Source organism: Sinohyriopsis cumingii, chromosome 9 (genome assembly GCF_028554795.1).
Source record: "Sinohyriopsis cumingii isolate HCF-2022 chromosome 9, ASM2855479v2, whole genome shotgun sequence".
NCBI lineage: Eukaryota > Metazoa > Mollusca > Bivalvia > Unionida > Unionidae > Sinohyriopsis > Sinohyriopsis cumingii.
This window is the reverse complement of record NC_142969.1, coordinates 23944512-23966878: the sequence shown is the minus strand read 5'-3', so window position 1 is coordinate 23966878 and position 22367 is coordinate 23944512. Positions and strand designations below refer to the sequence as shown.

Here is a 22367-nt window from a genome sequence, read left to right as displayed (position 1 = left end):
AAATAATTGGTAAATTTACTCAAGGTGGTGCATATGATCATCAACGACATCACTGTAGATTAATAATGGATGAGGCTGAATTAGATTTTATTATTGCTGATACCGCTGAGAAGGAAATATTTTGTAGTAGAGAAAATATTTATTTATCAGATGGAACAAAGTTAGGTACCGTGGTTAGCTATCTTGAACAAGAATCACCTCAGTATACTCATTTAAGATCATCGATGTTGCTTATGCGAGTATAAATTTATTATCGATGATAAATAGGTTTCCAGATGACGCGGATAGAGTAGCTACTGATTCATTCCACGTTGATAGAAAACACCTACCAGAGTTAGAAAAATTAACAGGAGATGGATCGTGGGGAACATGGCGAGTAAAAGATGAAACTATTTCATATTACTGTGAAAACGCTGATGTACCAGTCGAAGATAAATACTACTCAGATAGTGTGTTAGAAATATCAACAGCACCTTCTGTGTATGATTCCGCAGCGAGATATAAAACAGTTTATATAAACGGACCAGGTGGATCAGGAAAAACAACTCGGATGATAGAATTATTTAAAAACTCTGACGTCGTTGTTTTAACACCAACACATCGGTTAGCAAGAGAAATGAAGCAACGTGGAGTTAATTCATGTACGTATCACAGTTTTTTTTTTTAAATACAACGGTGGTGTGTGGAGTTCATCTCGAATGGGAGAAAAATATATAAGTAAAGTTATTATCTGGGATGAAATTTGTACTGTGTTTGTTGGGGTATTAAAAATGTTCTTGGATTGGTTGTTAACGAAAAATACTGCTATAATTATGTGCAGCGATCACGGTCAACCCAATCCAATTGATGGAGAATCACCTCATGAGCGGCTGAAGAATTTTGTTGATTACTGTGAAGAAGTTGATACCGATTACAGATCATTAGATGGTCGGCTGAGTGAATTTAAAAAACTAATTCGATTAAAATCTAATAAAATTCAGTGTAGTGTGATGCGAGAAATAATTCCTGAAACACCAATGAAAGATTTTTTATTAACGTGGACGCCAAATGATTTAATAGTAGCTAGCAGAAAAATAATCAGAGACGTACTTCAACAAAAACTATTTAAATTACATCAAGAAAAATTTCCGTTGTTGCCTGTGCCGCTGTGTTATAGACCAGCTGATACTAGATTACAAAATATTGACGTTGATGTACCTGGTAAAGGAAAACAGAATCTTGTATTAAATGATATCGTTACCGTCCATATTAATTTAGTTGAAGAAGCACTAAACGCAACAAAATCACCATGGACGCTAGGATATGCTATGACTATACACTCTTCGCAGGGATTAACTATAACTGATACTCGTGTCTGGATTGTTGATGACTACATTGAGTGGTCTAATTTGGTTTATTTAGCTGTTTCTAGGGTGAGAACAATGACTCAATTAGGTCGCGTTACCTTAGATAGATTAATTATTAACGACCAAACCAACGAGTACGTGATAAAGAAAAAGTTGTTCAGCTATAAACAATTTGACAAAAAATAATTATGAATTCGACTTAGATGTCGAATTTATTTTATCGTTGAAAGAGAAACAAAACAACCACTGTTCCGGCTTTAACTGTATAATGACATGGAGTTATCTATCAAAAAAATGATTCTAGACAGTTTACCGTAGACAGAATAAATAATAATTTAGGTCATAACAAAGAAAATGTTACATTGACGTGTTTAGAATGTAATCGGCGTGGAGTTGATTATCTAAGTGACTGAGGTGGTAACTGAGTATCAGCTGGAATTATTTGTAATTCTTCACGAGTAAAACCACGTTGAGGAGCAAATGAATCTAGCATATAAATTGCCGGTCTACCCGATGATCTCGTTACAGATACTATTTTATGTGTTGTTGTACTCCAAATAGGATCTGTTGCTCTTTTTCTACCACCTTCAGCTTCTCCTGGTTTATATAAATACCTGACAACAACATCACCTAATACCGGTCGAGTTGAAAAATCACGTCGTCGGATTGGTATAATTTTTTTTGTGATAGCAACTGATGGTTTCATTGATATCGCTCTCGTTGGTTCATTATTTATTGCTGCTATAACATTTGGTAATCTAATAACCCAATCATTAGATCGTTTATTTTGAATGAATTCCATGGCATATTGATAACCAAATAACCTCTCAGCTAGTGTTTTATTAAACCGCTCAACAATAGCCTGATCGTTGTGGATATTAACTTTTCCACGTCTTAGTTTTGTATTTTTCTGTTTCATTAAAAAAAGTAACCGCACCTAAGAACTCTCGCCGTGGATCAACCTGAAGTAATTTTGGCCACGTCAATGGACCTCGATGATATATTTTCTCAAATGGGCTAGCAACCTCAGTAGCTGTTTTAGTTACTAATGGTTCAGCTTCTTTGTAACAACAGTTAGTACATATTTATAGGTTTTATCATTGCCTGTATCGTGTGGTAGAAACATTACATCAGCCTGATGAAAATCATTTGGTACGCTGACGTCAAAGTGAGCGTATTCTATTCGCTTAGGTGGTGGTAAATAAATCTGCCAAATAGCCTGTTTAGCTAACCACGCAGCAGCTACTGATGGTTTTACTTGAGCAGCTTTTGCTAATTTCTTAATAGCTGGTTTACCACGCCAAAATCCAATAGGAGAGTAATAAATTGCTTCCATATTAATTAACCAGCACCTAAAACTAATTTACCTTTCATAGCAGTATTAATTATCCACGTAGCTCATTTTTCTCTGACAGATTTATCTTTTATAGAATTTAGTGTGTCAATTAATTCTACATCAGCTAGATGTCGTTGTTGTAGATCATTACTTCGATAGGCTATATCATGAGCTAAACAAGCTCGATCAATTGAATCTATTGGATCCTCACCAGGATTTGGCTGATCCTGATTATTTGATCTGATATCAAGTCGTGTTCCTGGTCCACAGTAATTATATCCTGGTAAATGTTTTTCTCCACGATATTTAGACCAAAAAATTCTTGGCATCGACGCTAATTTTGCTGCAATATCACCTCCGTGTTTTCTTCTTTTTTTATAATTGTTTTTGTTTTTAATGGTTTCTGGCCTGATGAAGTAAATCTAAATTTTTTTGTACCACATTTTTCGCATTTACCAGTAACAGCCGATCTATTGTTGCGTGTAGTAACAGTAGTTAAATCCTTTGTTGGCGTAAGCGTTTTACACTTCGCACAATATAAATCCATAATATAATTATATCATGAATGTACCTGATTTTTCAGCTACAAAAAAATCAATTCCAGTTAAACACCACGCTGCGTTACCAAATTCGATTAGAATGATAATAATAAGACCATCAGGATCAGGTAAAACTCAATTATTGCTGAATTTGATAATGAGATGGCTAAAATGGGATAAACTGTATTTAGTTGCACCATCAGTTGATGATCAACGATGCTATCAGGTATTAAAAGAATTTAATGAGAACGCAGCGCTGCTAAATGACGGTGAGAATATTATTGATTTTATTACTGATGTTGAAGAAGCACCTTCACTTGATGCTCTAGATGGATCTATTAACAATTTAGTGGTCTACGATGATGTCATGTTAGATAAGCAATCTAATCCAGCTAGAATATTTTGCCGTGGACGACATAAAAACACCGACGTTATTTATGTAACTCAGAGATATACTCAGATACCAAAAGTGATAAGAGATAACTGTAACATGTTAGCTGTCTTCAACGGTGTTGATGTACATACATTAAGAAATATACACCAAACTTGGTGTAGCGGCGACATGGAACCTGAATATATTTAAAAATGTCTTTAGTCGAGCTCAGGCTACACCTATGGATTTGAAACAGTAAATGTATGTGATCCAAGAACAAGATATCGAATAGGTCTAGATATAATCTTTTAACATTTCAGATTTTTACAAAAAATTAAAATTACTACTGCAGCGGGGGGGGGGGATGCTACCAATAGCTGGTCGTCAATAAAATAAAAATAAATAAAATAAACACGTAGAGGACTTTTATTTACAGCTATCTTTTCGACGAGGGTTTATTCACTGGCTGGGGTTCAACAAAAACTAAAACCCTTCCAGGAAGCGTTTATTTGTAGATCTAAAGCTTTCTACGGATTAGATTTCTGCAGAAGCTTTATTTTTTTGTCGGAATCCTTAGGTCTGTTCGCTTCCCCCCCCCCCGCTGCTACATATATATATATATATATATATATATATATATATATATATATATATATATATATATATATATATATTCATTTCATCATGTCCCACTCAGTCACTTAATCCTGACACCAGGCCGACCGGTCCTATCACTAAAACTAACCTGTTAATGGTGAGCGGTAAAGCCAGGCAGCTACGAGTATATCATCTTTGCAAGTCTTTGGCATGACTTGGCCGGCGTTCGAACCCAAGGCAGACTCTCTAACAAGTAAGGTTACTGGAGCGGTCAAACTTGAGAAAGAATATTATCATTTAATTCATTGAATATTATTATGAATCATATTCAGCTTGTTGCGTTTAGGAGTGTGCGTCTAAGGATAAAGTATTCCATGTATGCCTTACTCTCCGGTAGACAATGACAAATGGTACAATTGAATCGAAGTTTGTTTAACATGTAACAGAAATTTAAGGAAGCGTGTTTTAGGGCATAAAATGGTACTGACAGAAGGTTTGTTCTTCATACTTGTTTTCTTTACCATCTAATCATTAGACATATTAGCAAAACTGGGTATAAAAATCTGGATATGGGTATCATGCGTACTTTTATAATACAAATCTGCATCTGGTTAATTGCATATCGGGACCCACGGCGAGAATACACGTATAACCATTTAGATGAGAACACATTTATATTTATGTACCTTTTGCTCACATTTATAATTATGTACCTTTTGCTCTTGAACACTGTTACTTACCAATTCATTTGACAATAAAATCAGCATATATATAAAGAATACAAATCATATGGCGAAAACCAATCCTTTCAAGTGCACTGGATCCTGGAAGAGATCACGTGTGCCAGGGATTGATTCAGATAAATGCAATAAAATGTGAAAAGAAAATGTGTCTTTTAAATAATTCTCTAAATTTGGTTAATAGCCTATGACTACTCTAACAGTGAAATATCCGGGATATAATTTGAACTTACATAAATTTGCATAAAATAACAGATGTCGTTATGGCTAATCAATTTCTAGCTAAATACAAATATTTTCCAGTATCAGCAACACACTGAAATAAACTAGTTGAAACATAATACATTTAAAACGTTTAATTCCTGTAGAAACAGCCATGTAAAGTTTCGCAAACATAACCGTTTTTCTGTTTTATTTGTTTGTCTTGTCTATGTTTTGTATTTGCCTTTGAAAAAGACTCACTAAAAAGTCGAAAGCTCTTAGGCTAGTTAGATACAAGTTTCGAACTGTTCGTTGTCAGTCTATTGCATATATATATATATATATATATATATATATATATATATATATATATATATATATATATATATATATATAATGTATGTGTTTCTATTCATTTGTTCCTTAGTTCATTCACCCATTGTTTTCTTGATTCTGATACGTTTTACCTTTTCCATTTTGTATATATTCCTCTTTCTATTACTGTGGCTCTTTCTCTTTTTTCTTTTGTTATAGTTTCCTTTACTTTAGGTTTTTCTCCGCCTGCCACCAGGTACATTACAAACAATAAGTGGACGTTGTCAACTTATAATTAAAGAAATAGGTAAAGTTTAAATATCGGGACTTAAATCATATATTAGACCATCGAGTTCTCCACAGTACAGAAAGCAAATAAGACGGCGTTATTAGATAATCACGTAAAACAGATGATATAGTATGGACAAAAGAAACTCCATAAAGCGTTTCCTATAATTGGATAGATTACAATCTCAGTTACATTGAGCCCTTGTTTGCCATGCTCATGTCATGTAGTTTAAGTTAAACCCACCTGAACAATGAATGTTTAAACGTTTTCTAATTTTTAAAAAATATAATTGAGTCATGCACAATGCGCATATTGTTAACTACTAAAATAGGAAAGGTTTTATATTTTGAGCTTGTGGTTGAGGGATGACGGATGAGAGATCATCTTGAAATAAATAGTTTCATTATTGTTAATGTGTTTTCTCGAACAATGGTATAAACGATGCTATCTTTGCAGAGTTGCCGTTGATAAACCCTCAAGGTGTAAACTAAGAAGAAGGTGTAATACTACAATACTCATTTTAAAAAGGCATGCAATTTTTACTGGTACAAATTCAAGTGAAGGTTTTAACCGAACTAACCTGTCATATAGTGCCGGATTAAATTGACGTTAACAGCAAAAAGCAACAACAGTGGATGCCCTGTGACATTTAACATGAATTTAAAATGTATAAATCAATTCCAGTCTTCGGCCATCTTGCCTTTGCTACTCCATGCCTTTTACTGGATTCAGAATTCCTTAGATAGAAAATGATAACGTATTTTCGAGAGTAAACGAAATGGAAAGTAGGCCAAATCCCTTAGCATGCTTGAATGAAGCTTTAAAGGATGATTGACGACACTTGCATAATTACTTTGATGGCGTACAGACGACGATCATAAGACACGCCATGTTCCATAACTCTCGACGGATGATCAATAAGATGCCATGCTTGGCCTGCCACCCCTACCCTCCACCTTACGTCTCTTTCTACACACAATCAGTACCCCTGTAACATACATTGTCTTATAGGTTTTTGGTTGGTCAGGAGGTTTTATTTAAAGGTAATTGATGTAAGTTGTTGTTGGAGGGTTTAACGTCATTGTCAGCACAAGATAGGCTAAATTGTAATTGACATTGCACTATTAACTTTCGTTGCCATTTTAAGATTTTACATCACGGTGATTATTTTAAGGGAACGTTTTGTTGGAGTAATTGCCTTCTAAACTAATGGGTCGTTTGTGGGTGGTGTGAGGAAACGTAATTGAGACTACAGTAGAATTTGCTAGGAGGATAATTCTGCCCTACGGTGAAAAAAAGTGAGGTACTTTTCGATCGGTGAAAATATACCATTAACTATTTGTTTTTGTTTGCTTCTTGGCTCTCATAATCACGATTCTTGAGTAGAGGAAAGAAGCCTACTATATAACCATCTGTGTGCGTTATGGGTATTAAATGATGAAATCGACTAGGTGTAGAAACACCTTGCAAGGTAGGAATATATAATCGTAACAACATCAATGACGGGCTGAAATAGATAAATCTCGCTAAGGTGAGCAATGGATGAATGTATATATTGATTATTTTTTAAAATTAATTGTTCTGCTATTTTCTGCTGATCTTTTTCCTGTTCTTTCTGTATTTCCTTGTATCTCTTCCTTCTTCTGTCATTCAGTGTTCCTTTCTGTTGTTTCCTCTGAGTACCTTTCGTTTGTTTAGTTTTGTGCTTGTTTTTACAGAGTATGCGGTAAGGCAGGTTACAACAGAATAGGTATAATGCGTAACTCAAACATTGAATGCGCGGTCGGCATATTGAAACTAAAGCATTTCAGAATAAATATACAAAATTATGGAGTCATTACCGAATATTCTACGTTATTAGCACCTACACATTTAACATTTTTTTTTGCAAAGGCAACTAGTGGCAACTTATCTATACGTGGCGTATTCAACTTTCATTTGAAATGTTCATGAAGTACTTTTTAGGCAGATGTTCCTTAGCCTGGAATCTTGTGTTACTCATGCAAGACCTGCGTTTAGATTTTCACTAAAATTGTCAGCTCAGAGGTTAAGATATCAATGCATATGCTGAGTTGCGTTTATTATCCAAATGAGTTTGTTTATTGAAGGTCTTGTCAGCAGTGTCGTTCTTGACATAATAAAAAGAAGAAAATGAAGAGAACTAACTGAATAAGAAGACGAAGAAGAAAGAATAAAGACTGACTACTGTGAACACATAAATTAACAAAACAAATCATTATCAGCTAGACTGACTAGATTGCAGGATATTGCTTCAAGAGAGAGAGACAAAGACAGACAGAATAACAAACATTGATTTTACAAGTAATTGTAAATTAAAAGTAGGCAATATGCTCAAAATAAGTATAGCCGTTTTGTTAGAGACCTGTGAGACGTTTCAAATTTATCTGAATATGTAAATTTCATCCTATTTAGCCAAATCGCCCTTATTTTCGATCCTGACAGTGAATAACCAAAGCGACAGGCATATTTTTGTTTCCCTAGTTAGTACTTCTAGGGCAGGTACAGATGACACTATCTTGTACAGCAAGCTGGTGACATTGTCGGTAAGGAGAGCCATTTCTTTTTCTTTTTTGTTCTTTTTCCTTTTTAATTCTTTAAAGGGCTGTTACTGCTAACACTAGTTTGTTGGCGCCATGGATGAAGCGGTTTGGCCTCTCCAAGATGTAAATTTTTAAAGACAAATTTGCAAGGTACGGGCTGAGTGGATCTGTCTGAGAAATAATATGATTTCAATTACTTAAATTAAGTACAGGGCTTGCGTCCTTCGTCCGTCAACAATATATTGCTATTACCCCAGACAACGACTGCATAGATGAAATGTTATTATCAACGTCTTTGGAATGTCCTTTTAAGAGCAATATCTGCCACAATATGAACAAAATAAGGTTTCATTTTCTGGACTAAACTTCATTTTTAAGCTTTCCCCGCCAGATCTATTTTCGAGCTTGCTTGATTCAAACACGCTAGCAGAAAACAATTTCCTTATCGAATATTGCTCCATTTCGAGGTGCAAACTGTATTATCATTGGCGTTACTGGTTACAAACAGAGACATACGGTTAATTTTCAATAGCGTTTTACATCTGGCTACAAGGATGAATTGAGTTACATTATAAAATATTAGTAATTCAATAGTGTTGCACAATGATATAGTATTTGCTTACAAGTATTCTCCATTCCACGATTCTTCTTGATAGTATTTTTATTGCTTTAAATACCACGAATAACAAAGGTACATGTATCATTGTTTTGCATCCTGTTCTTGAACTGAGTTTATTACAGTGGAAATGTGATTAAGTTGAATATAGGCTAATATATCATATAAGACGAAGACAAAATCAGGTAAGCTAAATAGTTTTCGCGCGTACACCTAACAATGTAAAGCACAAGTTATAGCAGGTATTAACTGAATTAATTTCTTTTGTCTGCCATAGTGTGGCAATTTTTTCACAAAGAATCAAAGGAGAAATCGAAAGAAAAAAAATATTGTTGTGGAAATATTTAGTCACATTGACTTGCCCGCTACATATGGAGCAAATATCCTATATGCATTGTATGTTTGTTTTAGACCGAAGTTGGATCTAGTACATTTGACATATGGCATTAAAAGGCTTGAATGTTATGAGAATGCATGAACTGTAAATCCTAAAATCTGTATGGTAAAATAAATAGGACAAATTGTAATTGACATTTGACACGTAGCCTTTCGTTACCATTTGTTTTGTATATCAGTTTGATAAATTCAAAGGAAAATGTGCGTGTGTTGTGGTTACGGGGCTCCTAAATGTAATGGGGTCGTTTGTGGGTGGGGCGAGGAATGGTAGATACAGTAGATTATAATTTAATCGGATAATAAATTATGTCCTGTGGCGATAAATAAAATAGAATGCTTTCGCCATCAGGGAAAACTGACTTTACACTAATTTTGTTTGCTATATGGCATGCAGAATTAGAATGTCAGGGCGGGAATCATACGTCAGGGCTATTTATGTGTGCACGTTTGTGTGTGTGTGTGTGTGTGTGCATTACAGCCCAACTGTCGTTGTTGGTGATATGTCATTATCACTAGGTAGACGTTATAGCAACAGGAGCATTAAAGTTACAGAATTTGTTTGACCTTGATATTTCCTATCATTCTGTGCAAGTCCTTGCTGATTGGTTATGTAAATAATTTCATACAAATATAGCAAAAGGAGGGATACAAGGTAATCAATCACTTCGATATAAGTTGTTTATGTCTTTACTACATATTATTATGCAAAGGTTTGAGTTAAGGTTGTACTTTCCCCCTCCAATGTCGGTGGATAACCATCAAAGCATTTTCGCAAAATAAAATGCTTCAGATTCTTCAAAGTTCATTAACATAGTAATGAGTAAATTTTAAATAAAATATCACACTTAGTATGACTTTCCAAAATGGAGTGGATGAAACTTCTATAATTATATGAAACGTAATCATTACATAATTGTCAATTAAAAATTATAAATTAATGTAACTAATACCGCACTATTTTAATAGACCTTATATATTAAAGATTATAGTTTTTAAGTTTTATGTTCACAATGAGCATTTCAGCTTTTTCCGTAAAATTATTAATGCTTTTAACAGCGTGGCCTAAAACGAAGGACATACCTAAATGAGAACACCGGTCATTGTATGTACCGTTAAATATCTGCTATCTAATTTGTTTAAGAAACAAATTGTCCATAGTGTATTTTGAAGCAATACCTATAAGGCCTCACAAAATAACAGAACCAAAAATAGTGCCGACGTTTTTATATTTTACCATCCTCTAATTTCTCTCTCTATCTCTCCTCTAATCTCGCTCTCTGTCTGTCTGTCTGTCTCTGTCTGTCTGTCTCTCAAAACAATTGTCTCCGGACGAGATTACCGTCCGTTCCACCGTCTCTCAATAAAGTTACACATGCATGTGTGCGTTTATGTATGTGTATGTCTGTTGGTTTCAACTCAACATTAAAACCATGCACCATTCCCCTTTGACCCTACAAACACTTTTGACCCCATAAACCGTTTTAACCACAGAGTGCCATTTTGAACCTATAAACTTACACATCTTGTGTTTACATTACTAATTTCAATAGCTGGTGCAACTATATATGGCTTGTCCAGCAAGTCGGTGACAGTGTTTGACGGTGACAGCTATTATGTTTTCCGTCCTTCTTATTACTTTTACGGGCTGGTAAAGCTAACAGTAGCTTCTTGGCTCACTGGATGAAGGTGTGTCACCTCACCAGGAGATAAATATTCGAAGAATGATGTCAGAGTATAGAGTGAGCAGGTTTATTTGAGAACGAATATGAGGTCACCAAGTTAACTTTGTGCAGGGCTCGAGTCCTTCGTCCATCAACAATATGCTGACACAACTTAAGATATTGACCTTATAGGTGAGATGATACATTCAATGAATTTGAAATGTACTATTCATAAGTGATATCTGCCACAAATATGAAATATATAAGGTTTCATTATCTGGATTAGTCTCCATATATAATGCATTTCCCGCCCCACCCAAGTTTGGGTTTGCTTGATACATTTGGCTCAGATGATTACGATATCAGAGGTTTCGGTATTTTGCATACTCTACGCATAAGAATGAGCTAAATGGGGGAGGAAGAGGTACCCTAACTAACTAATTAACTAATAGAATAGCATATAATTCCATATTGAGGAGAAGATATCATTATTATTGAAATTGAAATTATCGGTCACTCTCTCTCTCTCTCTCTCTCTCTCTCTCTCACACACACACACACACACACACACACACACACGAACGCAGTCAATTTTCAATAGATTGTGACATTTACCTTTAACTACTTCTGGCTAACGTGATAAACTGTGTACGTGCTGAGTTAAAATAAAATACTGATAGTTCATTAGTGTTGCACACAGATATAGTATTTTCTTAAGTGCATAATCTGTTCCATAAAGCCTATATTCTTGATATTAGTATCATATTGTAAAATTGCACGAATGACTAGTTTTATATTGTTTACCAGTCTGTTCTTGAATTGATTATCTCCTTTAAAATTTACTATTGGAAATATGGGTGAAAAAATAATAACACTAAAATATTGTATACGGTCAAGACAAGATGCAACACGTTAGAGTAATTTATTTTTCTCGCGTTCACGTACTCAATGTACATACAAGGTAGCGCATGAATAATCTAAATCAATTACTAATTTAGCCAGTGTGTGGCAGTTTTCCTAGAAATGTACAAAGGCGAAATCGAAAGGAGAGAATGGTATAGTGGAAATGTTCGTCACATCGGCTTGAAAACAACACATAAGGCTTCTTTTTGCAGCCACGAGAGACAAAGAGAGTGGTTGTTCGGATACAAATTCTGCAATCTGAATACGGGTTGTATTGGTTACTCATTTATTGGACTATAATGGGATGTGATTAATATTTATTTATTTAATATGAACTTATAGAAATCAATGATTGAAATGGTGCTCATGCAAAAGTCGACATCTCTATCTTAGTCAACAGGAATTTGATATCATAAGTGACAGGTAAGTCAAGTATTATGATTGTTCTTGTTCAAAAAAACAACTGCAATAATATTGTGACCCCCCCATTGGAACGTCTATCTGTCCGTTTGTATGTATGTTTTCAAATTTCCTCCTGAGCCACTGATAAATTAACCAAAAGGTGCACTAAGTTTTCCTCCGCAATTTACAATTGCGAGAAGGTTTCATCCTAGACGCCAGCCATGAGCATTCCCTAAAGGGAGCCAATGATACTTGCATAAATACTTCAATCACAGTTTATTGGTTCATTTAAAAATGTTATTAAATTTTCATGTCTTGTTGTAAGTAATGGATTATCGTATATGTCAGGGGTTTTAAATGCACGAATCACTCGATCACTCTGGTGTGAAAATGAGTACTGAAGAGGCGAGAATGGATGAACGCTCGAATATACAGCAAGAAAGCGTCATTTTGTGCACTCTATACATACATACATACATACATACATACCATACCATACCACATTTAAGACTTTCCGCTCAGTGTCCATTATACGTACAGTTTCTTGGGGAAATATCATATTTTATACCTTGTTTTGTAGGTATTCTTTTAACTTAACGTATGCTAACAGTAATAACAGAATATATATAGTTTAAATTTATTTCGGGATGCCACATCTTGCATTTTTACGAAAAGAACTAATTACCATTGCGTGTGACTTTCGATAGTTCTAAAACAATGCCGTTTTACCCAGACAAACGAGTTCAATGAACATACATACATTTATTTAAGAATTTCTTCTTATTGTGACTACTAGGTAAAGTTTCGAACTGTTCGTTGTCAGTCTATTGCATATATATATATATATATATATATATATATATATATATATATATATATATATATATATATATATATAATGTATGTGTTTCTATTCATTTGTTCTTTAGTTCATTCACCCATTGTTTTCTTGATTCTGATACGTTTTACCTTTTCCATTTTGTATATGTTCCTCTTTCTATTACTGTTGCTCTTTCTCTTTTTTCTTTTGTTATAGTTTCCTTTACTTTAGGTTTTTCTCCGCCTGCCACCAGGTACATTACAAACAGTAAGTGGACGTTGTCAACTTATAATTAAAGAAATAGGTAAATTTTAAATATCGGGACATAAATCATATATTAGACCATCGAGTTCTCCACAGTAAATAAAGCAAATAAGACGGCGTTATTAGATAATCACGTAAAACAGATGACATAGTATGGACAAAAGAAACTCCATAAAGCGTTTCCTATAATTGGATAGATTACAATCTCAGTTACATTGAGCCCTTGTTTACCATGCTCATGTCATGTAGTTTAAGTTAAACCCACCTGAGCAATGAATGTTTAAACGTTTTCTAATTTTTAAAAAATATAATTGAGTCATGCACAATGCGCATATTGTTAACTACTAAAATAGGAAAGGTTTTATATTTTGAGCTTGCGGTTGAGGGATGACGGATGAGAGATCATCTTGAACTAAATAGTTTCATTACTGTTAATGTGTTTTCTCGAACAATGGTATAAACGATGCTATCTTTGCAGAGTTGCCGTTGATAAACCCTCAAGGTGTAAACTAAGAAGAAGGTGTAATACTACAATACTCATTTTAAAAAGGCATGCAATTTTTACTGGTACAAATTCAAGTGAAGGTTTTAACCGAACTAACCTGTCATATAGTGCCGGATTAAATTGACGTTAACAGCAAAAAGCAACAACAGTGGATGCCCTGTGACATTTAACATGAATTTAAAATGTATAAATCAATTCCAGTCTTCGGCCATCTTGCCTTTGCTACTCCATGCCTTTTACTGGATTCAGAATTCCTTAGATAGAAAATGATAACGTATTTTCGAGAGTAAACGAAATGGAAAGTAGGCCAAATCCCTTAGCATGCTTGAATGAAGCTTTAAAGGATGATTGACGACACTTGCATAATTGCTTTGATGGCGTACAGACGACGATCATAAGACACGCCATGTTCCATAACCCTCGACGGATGATCAATAAGATGCCATGCTTGGCCTGCCACCCCTACCCTCCACCTTACGTCTCTTTCTACACACAATCAGTACCCCTGTAACATACATTGTCTTATAGGTTTTTGGTTGGTCAGGAGGTTTTATTTAGAGGTAATTGATGTAAGTTGTTGTTGGAGGGTTTAACATCATTGTCAGCACAAGATAGGCTAAATTGTAATTGACATTGCACTATTAACTTTCGTTGCCATTTTAAGATTTTACATCACGGTGATTATTTTAAGGGAACGTTTTGTTGGAGTAATTGCCTTCTAAATTAATGGGTCGTTTGTGGGTGGTGTGAGGAAACGTAATTGAGACTACAGTAGAATTTGCTAGGAGGATAATTCTGCCCTACGGTGAAAAAAAGTGAGGTACTTTTCGATCGGTGAAAATATACCATTAACTATTTGTTTTTGTTTGCTTCTTGGCTCTCATAATCACGATTCTTGAGTAGAGGAAAGAAGCCTACTATATAACCATTTTAAAACGGCCCTGACTTTCCTTGAAAGGGCACCAAAGCAAAAGTCTGTGTCTATTTATTCGAAATATACATTTTACCAAACAAACGTGCGCAATAATAAAATGATAGTTAAGTTTCATGTGACACGTGACTGTACCTGTGTGTGTGTGTAGGTAGGGTTCTTTAGCTGGGTGCTCTGGACACTCTGGAAACCCATTCCTTTGGTCCGGTCATAGTCCCAGAACAATAGTCTAGTCCAATGAGCACTGTGTAACTTCAATGACCAAACCTAACAACTGTCTCCATTCAAATTATATAAACAAGGCATTACATACTTATGCGGACTGATTTAACATATGAATTAAAAATCATAAATATGAATGAGTCCAAAATGGGAATGAATTAACGGCTCAGTTCCCTCCTTACAGATCGATTAGTATCCATTACGACGATATGTTGAAATATACCCCACGTGATAGACCCTACTACTCAATCTAATACTTTAGAACAATTCATGTGACCTAATCCATCCAATTCGAAATATCTTAAATCTTATGGACCTACCTGACGTAACTCAGCGAATAGGAAATAAATTAATTCTTATAAGAACCCACCTGACCTTCACCAGCCTGAGAGGTATTATTACAAACTTGTAAACAGATTCAATATAGAGACTGAATGTATCTTAAATCTTATGGACCTTCCTGACCTAACTCAGCCAACGGGAAATCAATTCATTCTTATAAGAACCCACCTGACCTTCACCAGCCTGTGAGGTATTATTACAATCTTGTAAAGAGATTCAATACGGAGGCTGAATTTAACCTTTCAGCACCTATTTATAGCGTAATGTCTAAAACAAAATGGAATCTATTTCCATGGATAAAACAATAACTAAGTATTGTTTTGCCTGAAGACCACTACAATTTACACTTTTGAACCAAAATTACACACAAAAACGGTATAATCTTGTACCAAAAGTTTTTTAAAAAATGGATATACATAACAACTGGACATTTGTATATGTTCGTATCAATGTGTGGTTAAATGGTGCAGATCTAAACTGCTTCCAAGATATTACCTAGGGGCAAGTCAACAACCAACTGGCATAACCCATGGTCAGTATTCAATATGCCAGTATGTCTGATTCCGTCTTATGTCCTTCAAACCTATATATAGTTTCTGAGTTGTCAAGTTGTAAGCATGGGAAAGCTTATAACAGGGACCATCCATGTGGGATGTCCAGAGAGTATAATCCAAAAGTTCAATGCAAATGATATGGCCCTGGCAGTGAAGATGGCACAAAAACCTTTCTGATCTCTAAATTCAAAGCTTCAAATATTTAGTTTTTGAAGCAAAATAACCATCCCCAGAAACGAATATCACCCCAAGAAATATAATGTAAATTTTAACATTACAATCTACTCCAATAATATAAAGATTGAAGTTTGTGTCTCTAATGGTGTAGGACAAAGTTGCATCACTAACTTCTGGACAGACATGAAGACGTAATCCATACGTTTTTCAAAGGTGTATGTGGATACAGGTCATGCTATTATTTTACATATTCAAACATTATCAATTCCAAATACTATCGAAATTTAGAGACGAATCTTTGGATGAAAAATAACACCGCAGAAGAAATGAATTCCAGAGCCACTGTTCCAATGCATGATCGTTTTTATCTAGCAAGAAAACTTCTCTAGAAGCCTAGAGTGAATTTGTACTTTATGTTGAAATACAGATTTTTCTCGCTGAACAGGTTTTCTTCGAGGCAAGACCGCCTCACTCCCGACACCCTAAAGTTTGCCCTAGAATAGACTTACTAAAAGATTCTACTCCAAAATCTCTTTCCCCACGGGAATGTCGATCTAGGAATTAGTTTTCCTTAAATATAGTTTTTCTTGCTTAGTATAAACTTTCGATATTTACCCGCTTTACTATCTTCTTTCCATCATAGACAATGGAATAGTTGTCACATGACTCTTTACTAAATTTCAAAGTAATTTGTTTGCTTGATTATTGCATTGCTAATGGAGTAATACCGCTTACAGAGCCAGTGATGGTGTGTCTCTTTCGATGTGTGCATCATCAACCCATCTATGAAAGATTTGGAATCAATGGAGCAAATATAATATATTTCTTTGAGAATTGTATATTTTAGACCAATGTAAACTCCCCATGGTAACATAATGTTACGACGAAAATTGCAAAGGACATCGCACAATTACCTTTCGTTACCATCTGATGCTTTTACATGACGGTGATTATTTAAAGGGAAATTTTGTGTTGAAATAAAGTACTTCTAAGCGAATGGGTCGTTTGTGGGTGGTGGGAAGAGACGTAGTTGATGACTACAGTAGATATTGCTAGGAGGATCAATTCTGCCCTGTGGAGAAAAAAATATTGATGTACTTTTCGATCGGGGAAAATAGACCACTACCTAATTGTGTTTGTTTGCTGTTTGGCCCTCAGAAGAACAGGTCTAGAGTAGTGGAGAGAAGCCTGTGTTATGACCATCTGTGTGCGTTATGGGTACTTAATAAAGAAATCGACTAGGTATACAAACACCCTGCAAGGTATGAATGTATAATCGTAGCAACATCAGTGACGGAATGAAATAGTTAAAGCTCACTATATTGAGCAAATGATGAATTTATATACTGATTATTTATATTTATTAATTGTTCTGCTATTTTCTGCTGATCTTTTTTCCGGTTCTTTCTGTATTTTTTAAAATCTCTTTGTCCTTCTGTCATTCAGTATACCTATCTGCTATTTCATCTGACTGCGTCTTGTTATTGAATGTTTTGTGCATGTTTTTACAGATTGTGCTGTAAGGCAGGTTACAACAGAATAGGTATAATGCGTAACTCAAACATTGAATGGACGGGTTTGCATATTTGAACTAAAGCATTCCGGAGTAAATACACTAAATTATGTTGTCACTACCGATAAATGTACGTTATTAGCACCTATTCAAGTAACATTTTGTTTTCAAAGGCAACGAGTTACAACTTATCATTACGTGGCGTATTTCTTTTGAAATGTTCATGAATTGCTTTTTAGGCAGATGTACCTTAGTCTGGAATGTTTTGCTATTCATGCACGGCCTGCCTTTAGATTTGCACTAAAATTGTCAGCTGAGAGGTTAAGATATCAATTGATCTGCTGAGTTGCATTTATTATCCTACTGGGTTTGTTTATTGAAGGTCTCGTCTGCAGTGTCGTACTTGCCAAAATAAAAAGAAGAAAATCAAGACGACTAACAGGATAAGAAGACGAAGAGGAATGAAAAAAGCCTGACTACTGTGAACACATAAAACAAATCATTATCAGCTAGACTGGCTAGATTGCAAGATAATTGCTAATTGCTTCAACAGAGAGAGAGAGAGAGAGAGAGAGAGAGAGAGAGATACAGCATGACAAACATTGAGTTTACAAGTAGTTGTAACTTTAAAGTAAGTAGACAATATGCTCAAACTAAGTATAGCCCCTTTGTTAAATGCATTTGAGAATTTTCAAATTTATCTGAATATGTAAATTTCATCCCAATTATCCAAATCGCCATTATTTTCGATCCTAACAGTAAATGACCAAAGCGACAGGCAAAGTTTTGTTTCCCTCGTTATTACTGTGAAGGGCAGGTACAACAAACACCAGCAAGTTGTTGACATTGTCGCTAATGAGACCCATTTTGTTTTCTATTTTGTTCGTTTCCTTTCTTAATTCATTAAAGGGCTGTTACTGCTAACACTAGTTTGTTGGCGCCATGGATGAAGCGGTTTGGCCTCTCCAGGACGTAAAGTTTTCAAGACAAATATACAACGGACGAGCGGAGCGGATCTGTCTGGGAAATAATGGGATGTTAATTACTTAAATTACACAAGTACAGAGCTAGCGTCATTCGCCCGTCAACAATATATGGCTAATATCAATTTTTTAGATGAAATGTTATTATCAACGTCATTGGAATGTCCTCTTAAGACCAATAACTGCCACAATATAAACAATGCAAGTTTTCATTTTCTGGACTAGTCTTCATTTTTTAAACTTTTTCCGCCAAATCTATTTTCGAGCTTGTTTGATTCAAGCACGCCAGCAGAAAGCAATTTCCTTATCCAATATTGCTCCCTATCGCGGTGCAAACTTTATTACCATTGGCGTTACTGGTCACAAACAGAGGCATGTGGTAAATAGCATTTGATAATTCCTATTCTTCAAAATACTTCTATCCGCAAGGATGAATTGAGTTACATTTTAAAATATTAGTAGTTCAGTAGTGTTGCACATTGTTGTAGTATTTGCTTACAAGTATTCTCCATCCCACGATTCTTCTTGATGTTATTTTCATTGTTTTAAATGCCAAGAATGACACAGGTACATTTATCATTGTTTTGCATCCTGCCCTTGAATTGATTTGATTAAGTGGAAATTTGATTGAAGTTGTCGATAGGCTAGTCTATCATAAAAAACAAGGACACAGACCAAGCAAGCTAAATGTTTTTATGCGCGTACACCTAACAACTTAAAGTACAAGTTATAGCAGGTATAAAGTGAATTAATTCCTTTGATCTGCCTGAGTGTGGCAGTTTTTTTTTTTCTCACAAAGATCAAAGGCGAAATCGAAAGAAAAGAAATATTGTTGTGGAAATATTTAGTCATATTGACTTGCCAACTACATATAAAGCAAACATACTATATTCATTGTATGTTTGTTTTAGACTGAAGTGGATCTAGTACAGTTGACATATAAAGCTTGAATGTTTTAAGAAAGCATGAACTGCAAATCCTAAAATCTGAATGATAACAAAATGTTACGACAAATTGTAAGTGATAATTCACACATAGCCTTTCGTTACTATTTGCTTTTTTATATCAGTTTGATAAATTCAAAGGAAAATGTGCGTGTGTTGTGGTTACGGGGAAACTAAATGCAGTGGGGTCGTTTGATGATGTGACGAGGAAAGGTAATTACAGAAGAGCATAGTTTACTCGGAGGATAAATTCTGATCTGTGCAGATAAATAAAATAGAAGGATTTCTCCATTACGGAAAATAGACCTTAGATTAATTGTGTTTGCTATTTGGCTAGAAGAATTATAATGTCAGGGCCAGAATCGTACGTTAGGGCTATTTTTATGTGTGCATTTGTGTGTGTGTGTGTGTGTGTGTGTGTGAGTTTGTGCGTGCATTACAGCCCAACTGTCGTTGTTGGTGATATGTCATTATCACTAGGTAGACGTTATAGCAACAGGAGCATTAAAGTTACAGAATTTGTTTGACCTTGATATTTCCTATCATTCTGTGCAAGTCCTTGCTGATTGGTTATGTAAATAATTTCATACAAATATAGCAAAAGGAGGGATACAAGGTAATCAATCACTTCGATATAAGTTGTTTATGTCTTTACTACATATTATTATGCAAAGGTTTGAGTTAAGGTTGTACTTTCCTCCTCCAATGTCGGTGGATAACCATCAAAGCATTTTCGCAAAATAAAATGCTTCATATTCTTCAAAGTTCATTAACATAGTAATGAGTAAATTTTAAATAAAATATCACACTTAGTATGACTTTCCAAAATGGAGTGGAAGAAACTTCTATAATTATATGAAACGTAATCATTACATAATTATCAATTAAAAATTATAAATTAATGTAACTAATATCGCACTATTTTAATAGACCTTATATATTAAAGATTATAGTTTTTAATTTTTATGTTCACAATGAGCATTTCAGCTTTTTCCGTAAAATTATTAATGCTTTTAACATTGTGGCCTAAAACGAAGGACATACCTAAATGAGAACACCGGTCATTGTATGTACCGTTAAATATCTGCTATCTAATTTGTTTAAGAAACAAATTGTCCATAGTGTATTTTGAAGCAATACCTATAAGGCCTCACAAAATAACAGAACCAAAAATAGTGCCGACGTTTTTATATTTTACCATCCTCTAATTTCTCTCTCTATCTCTCTCCTCTAATCTCGCTCTCTGTCTGTCTCTGTCTGTCTGTCTCTCAAAACAATTGTCTCCGGACGAGATTACCGTCCGTTCCACCGTCTCTCAATAAAGTTACACATGCATGTGTGCGTTTATGTATGTGTATGTCTGTTGGTTTCAACTCAACATTAAAACCATGCACCATTCCCCTTTGACCCTACAAACACTTTTGACCCCATAAACCGTTTTAACCACAGAGTGCCATTTTGAACCTATAAACTTACACATCTTGTGTTTACATTACTAATTTCAATAGCTGGTGCAACTATATATGGCTTGTCCAGCAAGTCGGTGACAGTGTTTGACGGTGACAGCTATTATGTTTTCCGTCCTTCTTATTACTTTTACGGGCTGGTAAAGCTAACAGTAGCTTCTTGGCTCACTGGATGAAGGTGTGTCACCTCACCAGGAGATAAATATTCGAAGAATGATGTCAGAGTATAGAGTGAGCAGGTTTATTTGAGAACGAATATGAGGTCACCTAGTTAACTTTGTGCAGGGCTCGAGTCCTTCGTCCATCAACAATATGCTGACACAACTTAAGATATTGACTTTATAGGTGAGATGATACATTCAATGAATTTGAAATGTACTATTCATAAGTGATATCTGCCACAAATATGAAATATATAAGGTTTCATTATCTGGATTAGTCTCCATATATAATGCATTTCCCGCCCCACCCAAGTTTGGGTTTGCTTGATACATTTGGCTCAGATGATTACGATATCAGAGGTTTCGGTATTTTGCATACTCTACGCATAAGAATGAGCTAAATGGGGGAGGAAGAGGTACCCTAACTAACTAATTAACTAATAGAATAGCATATAATTCCATATTGAGAAGATATCATTATTATTGAAATTGAAATTGTCGGTCACACTCACTCTCTCTCTCTCTCTCTCTCTCACACACACACACACACACACACACATACACACACACGAACGCAGTCAATTTTCAATAGATTGTGACATTTACCTTTAACTACTTCTGGCTAACGTGATAAACTGTGTACGTGCTGAGTTAAAATAAAATACTGATAGTTCATTAGTGTTGCACACAGATATAGTATTTTCTTAAGTGCATAATCTGTTCCATAAAGGCTATATTCTTGATATTAGTATCATATTGTAAAATTGCACGAATGACTAGTTTTATATTGTTTACCAGTCTGTTCTTGAATTGATTATCTCCTTTAAAATTTACTATTGGAAATATGGGTGAAAAAATAATAACACTAAAATATTGTATACGGTCAAGACAAGATGCAACACGTTAGAGTAATTTATTTTTCTCGCGTTCACGTACTCAATGTACATGCAAGGTAGCGCATGAATAATCTAAATCAATTACTAATTTAGCCAGTGTGTGGCAGTTTTCCTAGAAATGTACAAAGGCGAAATCGAAAGGAGAGAATGGTATAGTGGAAATGTTCGTCACATCGGCTTGAAAACAACACATAAGGCTTCTTTTTGCAGCCACGAGAGACAAAGAGAGTGGTTGTTCGGATACAAATTCTGCAATCTGAATACGGGTTGTATTAGTTACTCATTTATTGGACTATAATGGGATGTGATTAATA

The 22367-nt window shown here is 34.9% G+C and overlaps 1 long non-coding RNA gene across 1 annotated transcript; it reads left to right on the top strand.

The window, feature by feature from the left end:
• Positions 1–12124: 12124 nt before the first annotated feature.
• LOC149791403 (uncharacterized) lies at positions 12125–18527 on the top strand. The gene is made up of 2 exons (XR_016423177.1): positions 12125–12296; positions 17986–18527. It is a non-coding gene; the product is annotated as an uncharacterized LOC149791403 (long non-coding RNA).
• The last annotated feature ends 3840 nt before the right edge of the window (positions 18528–22367 follow it).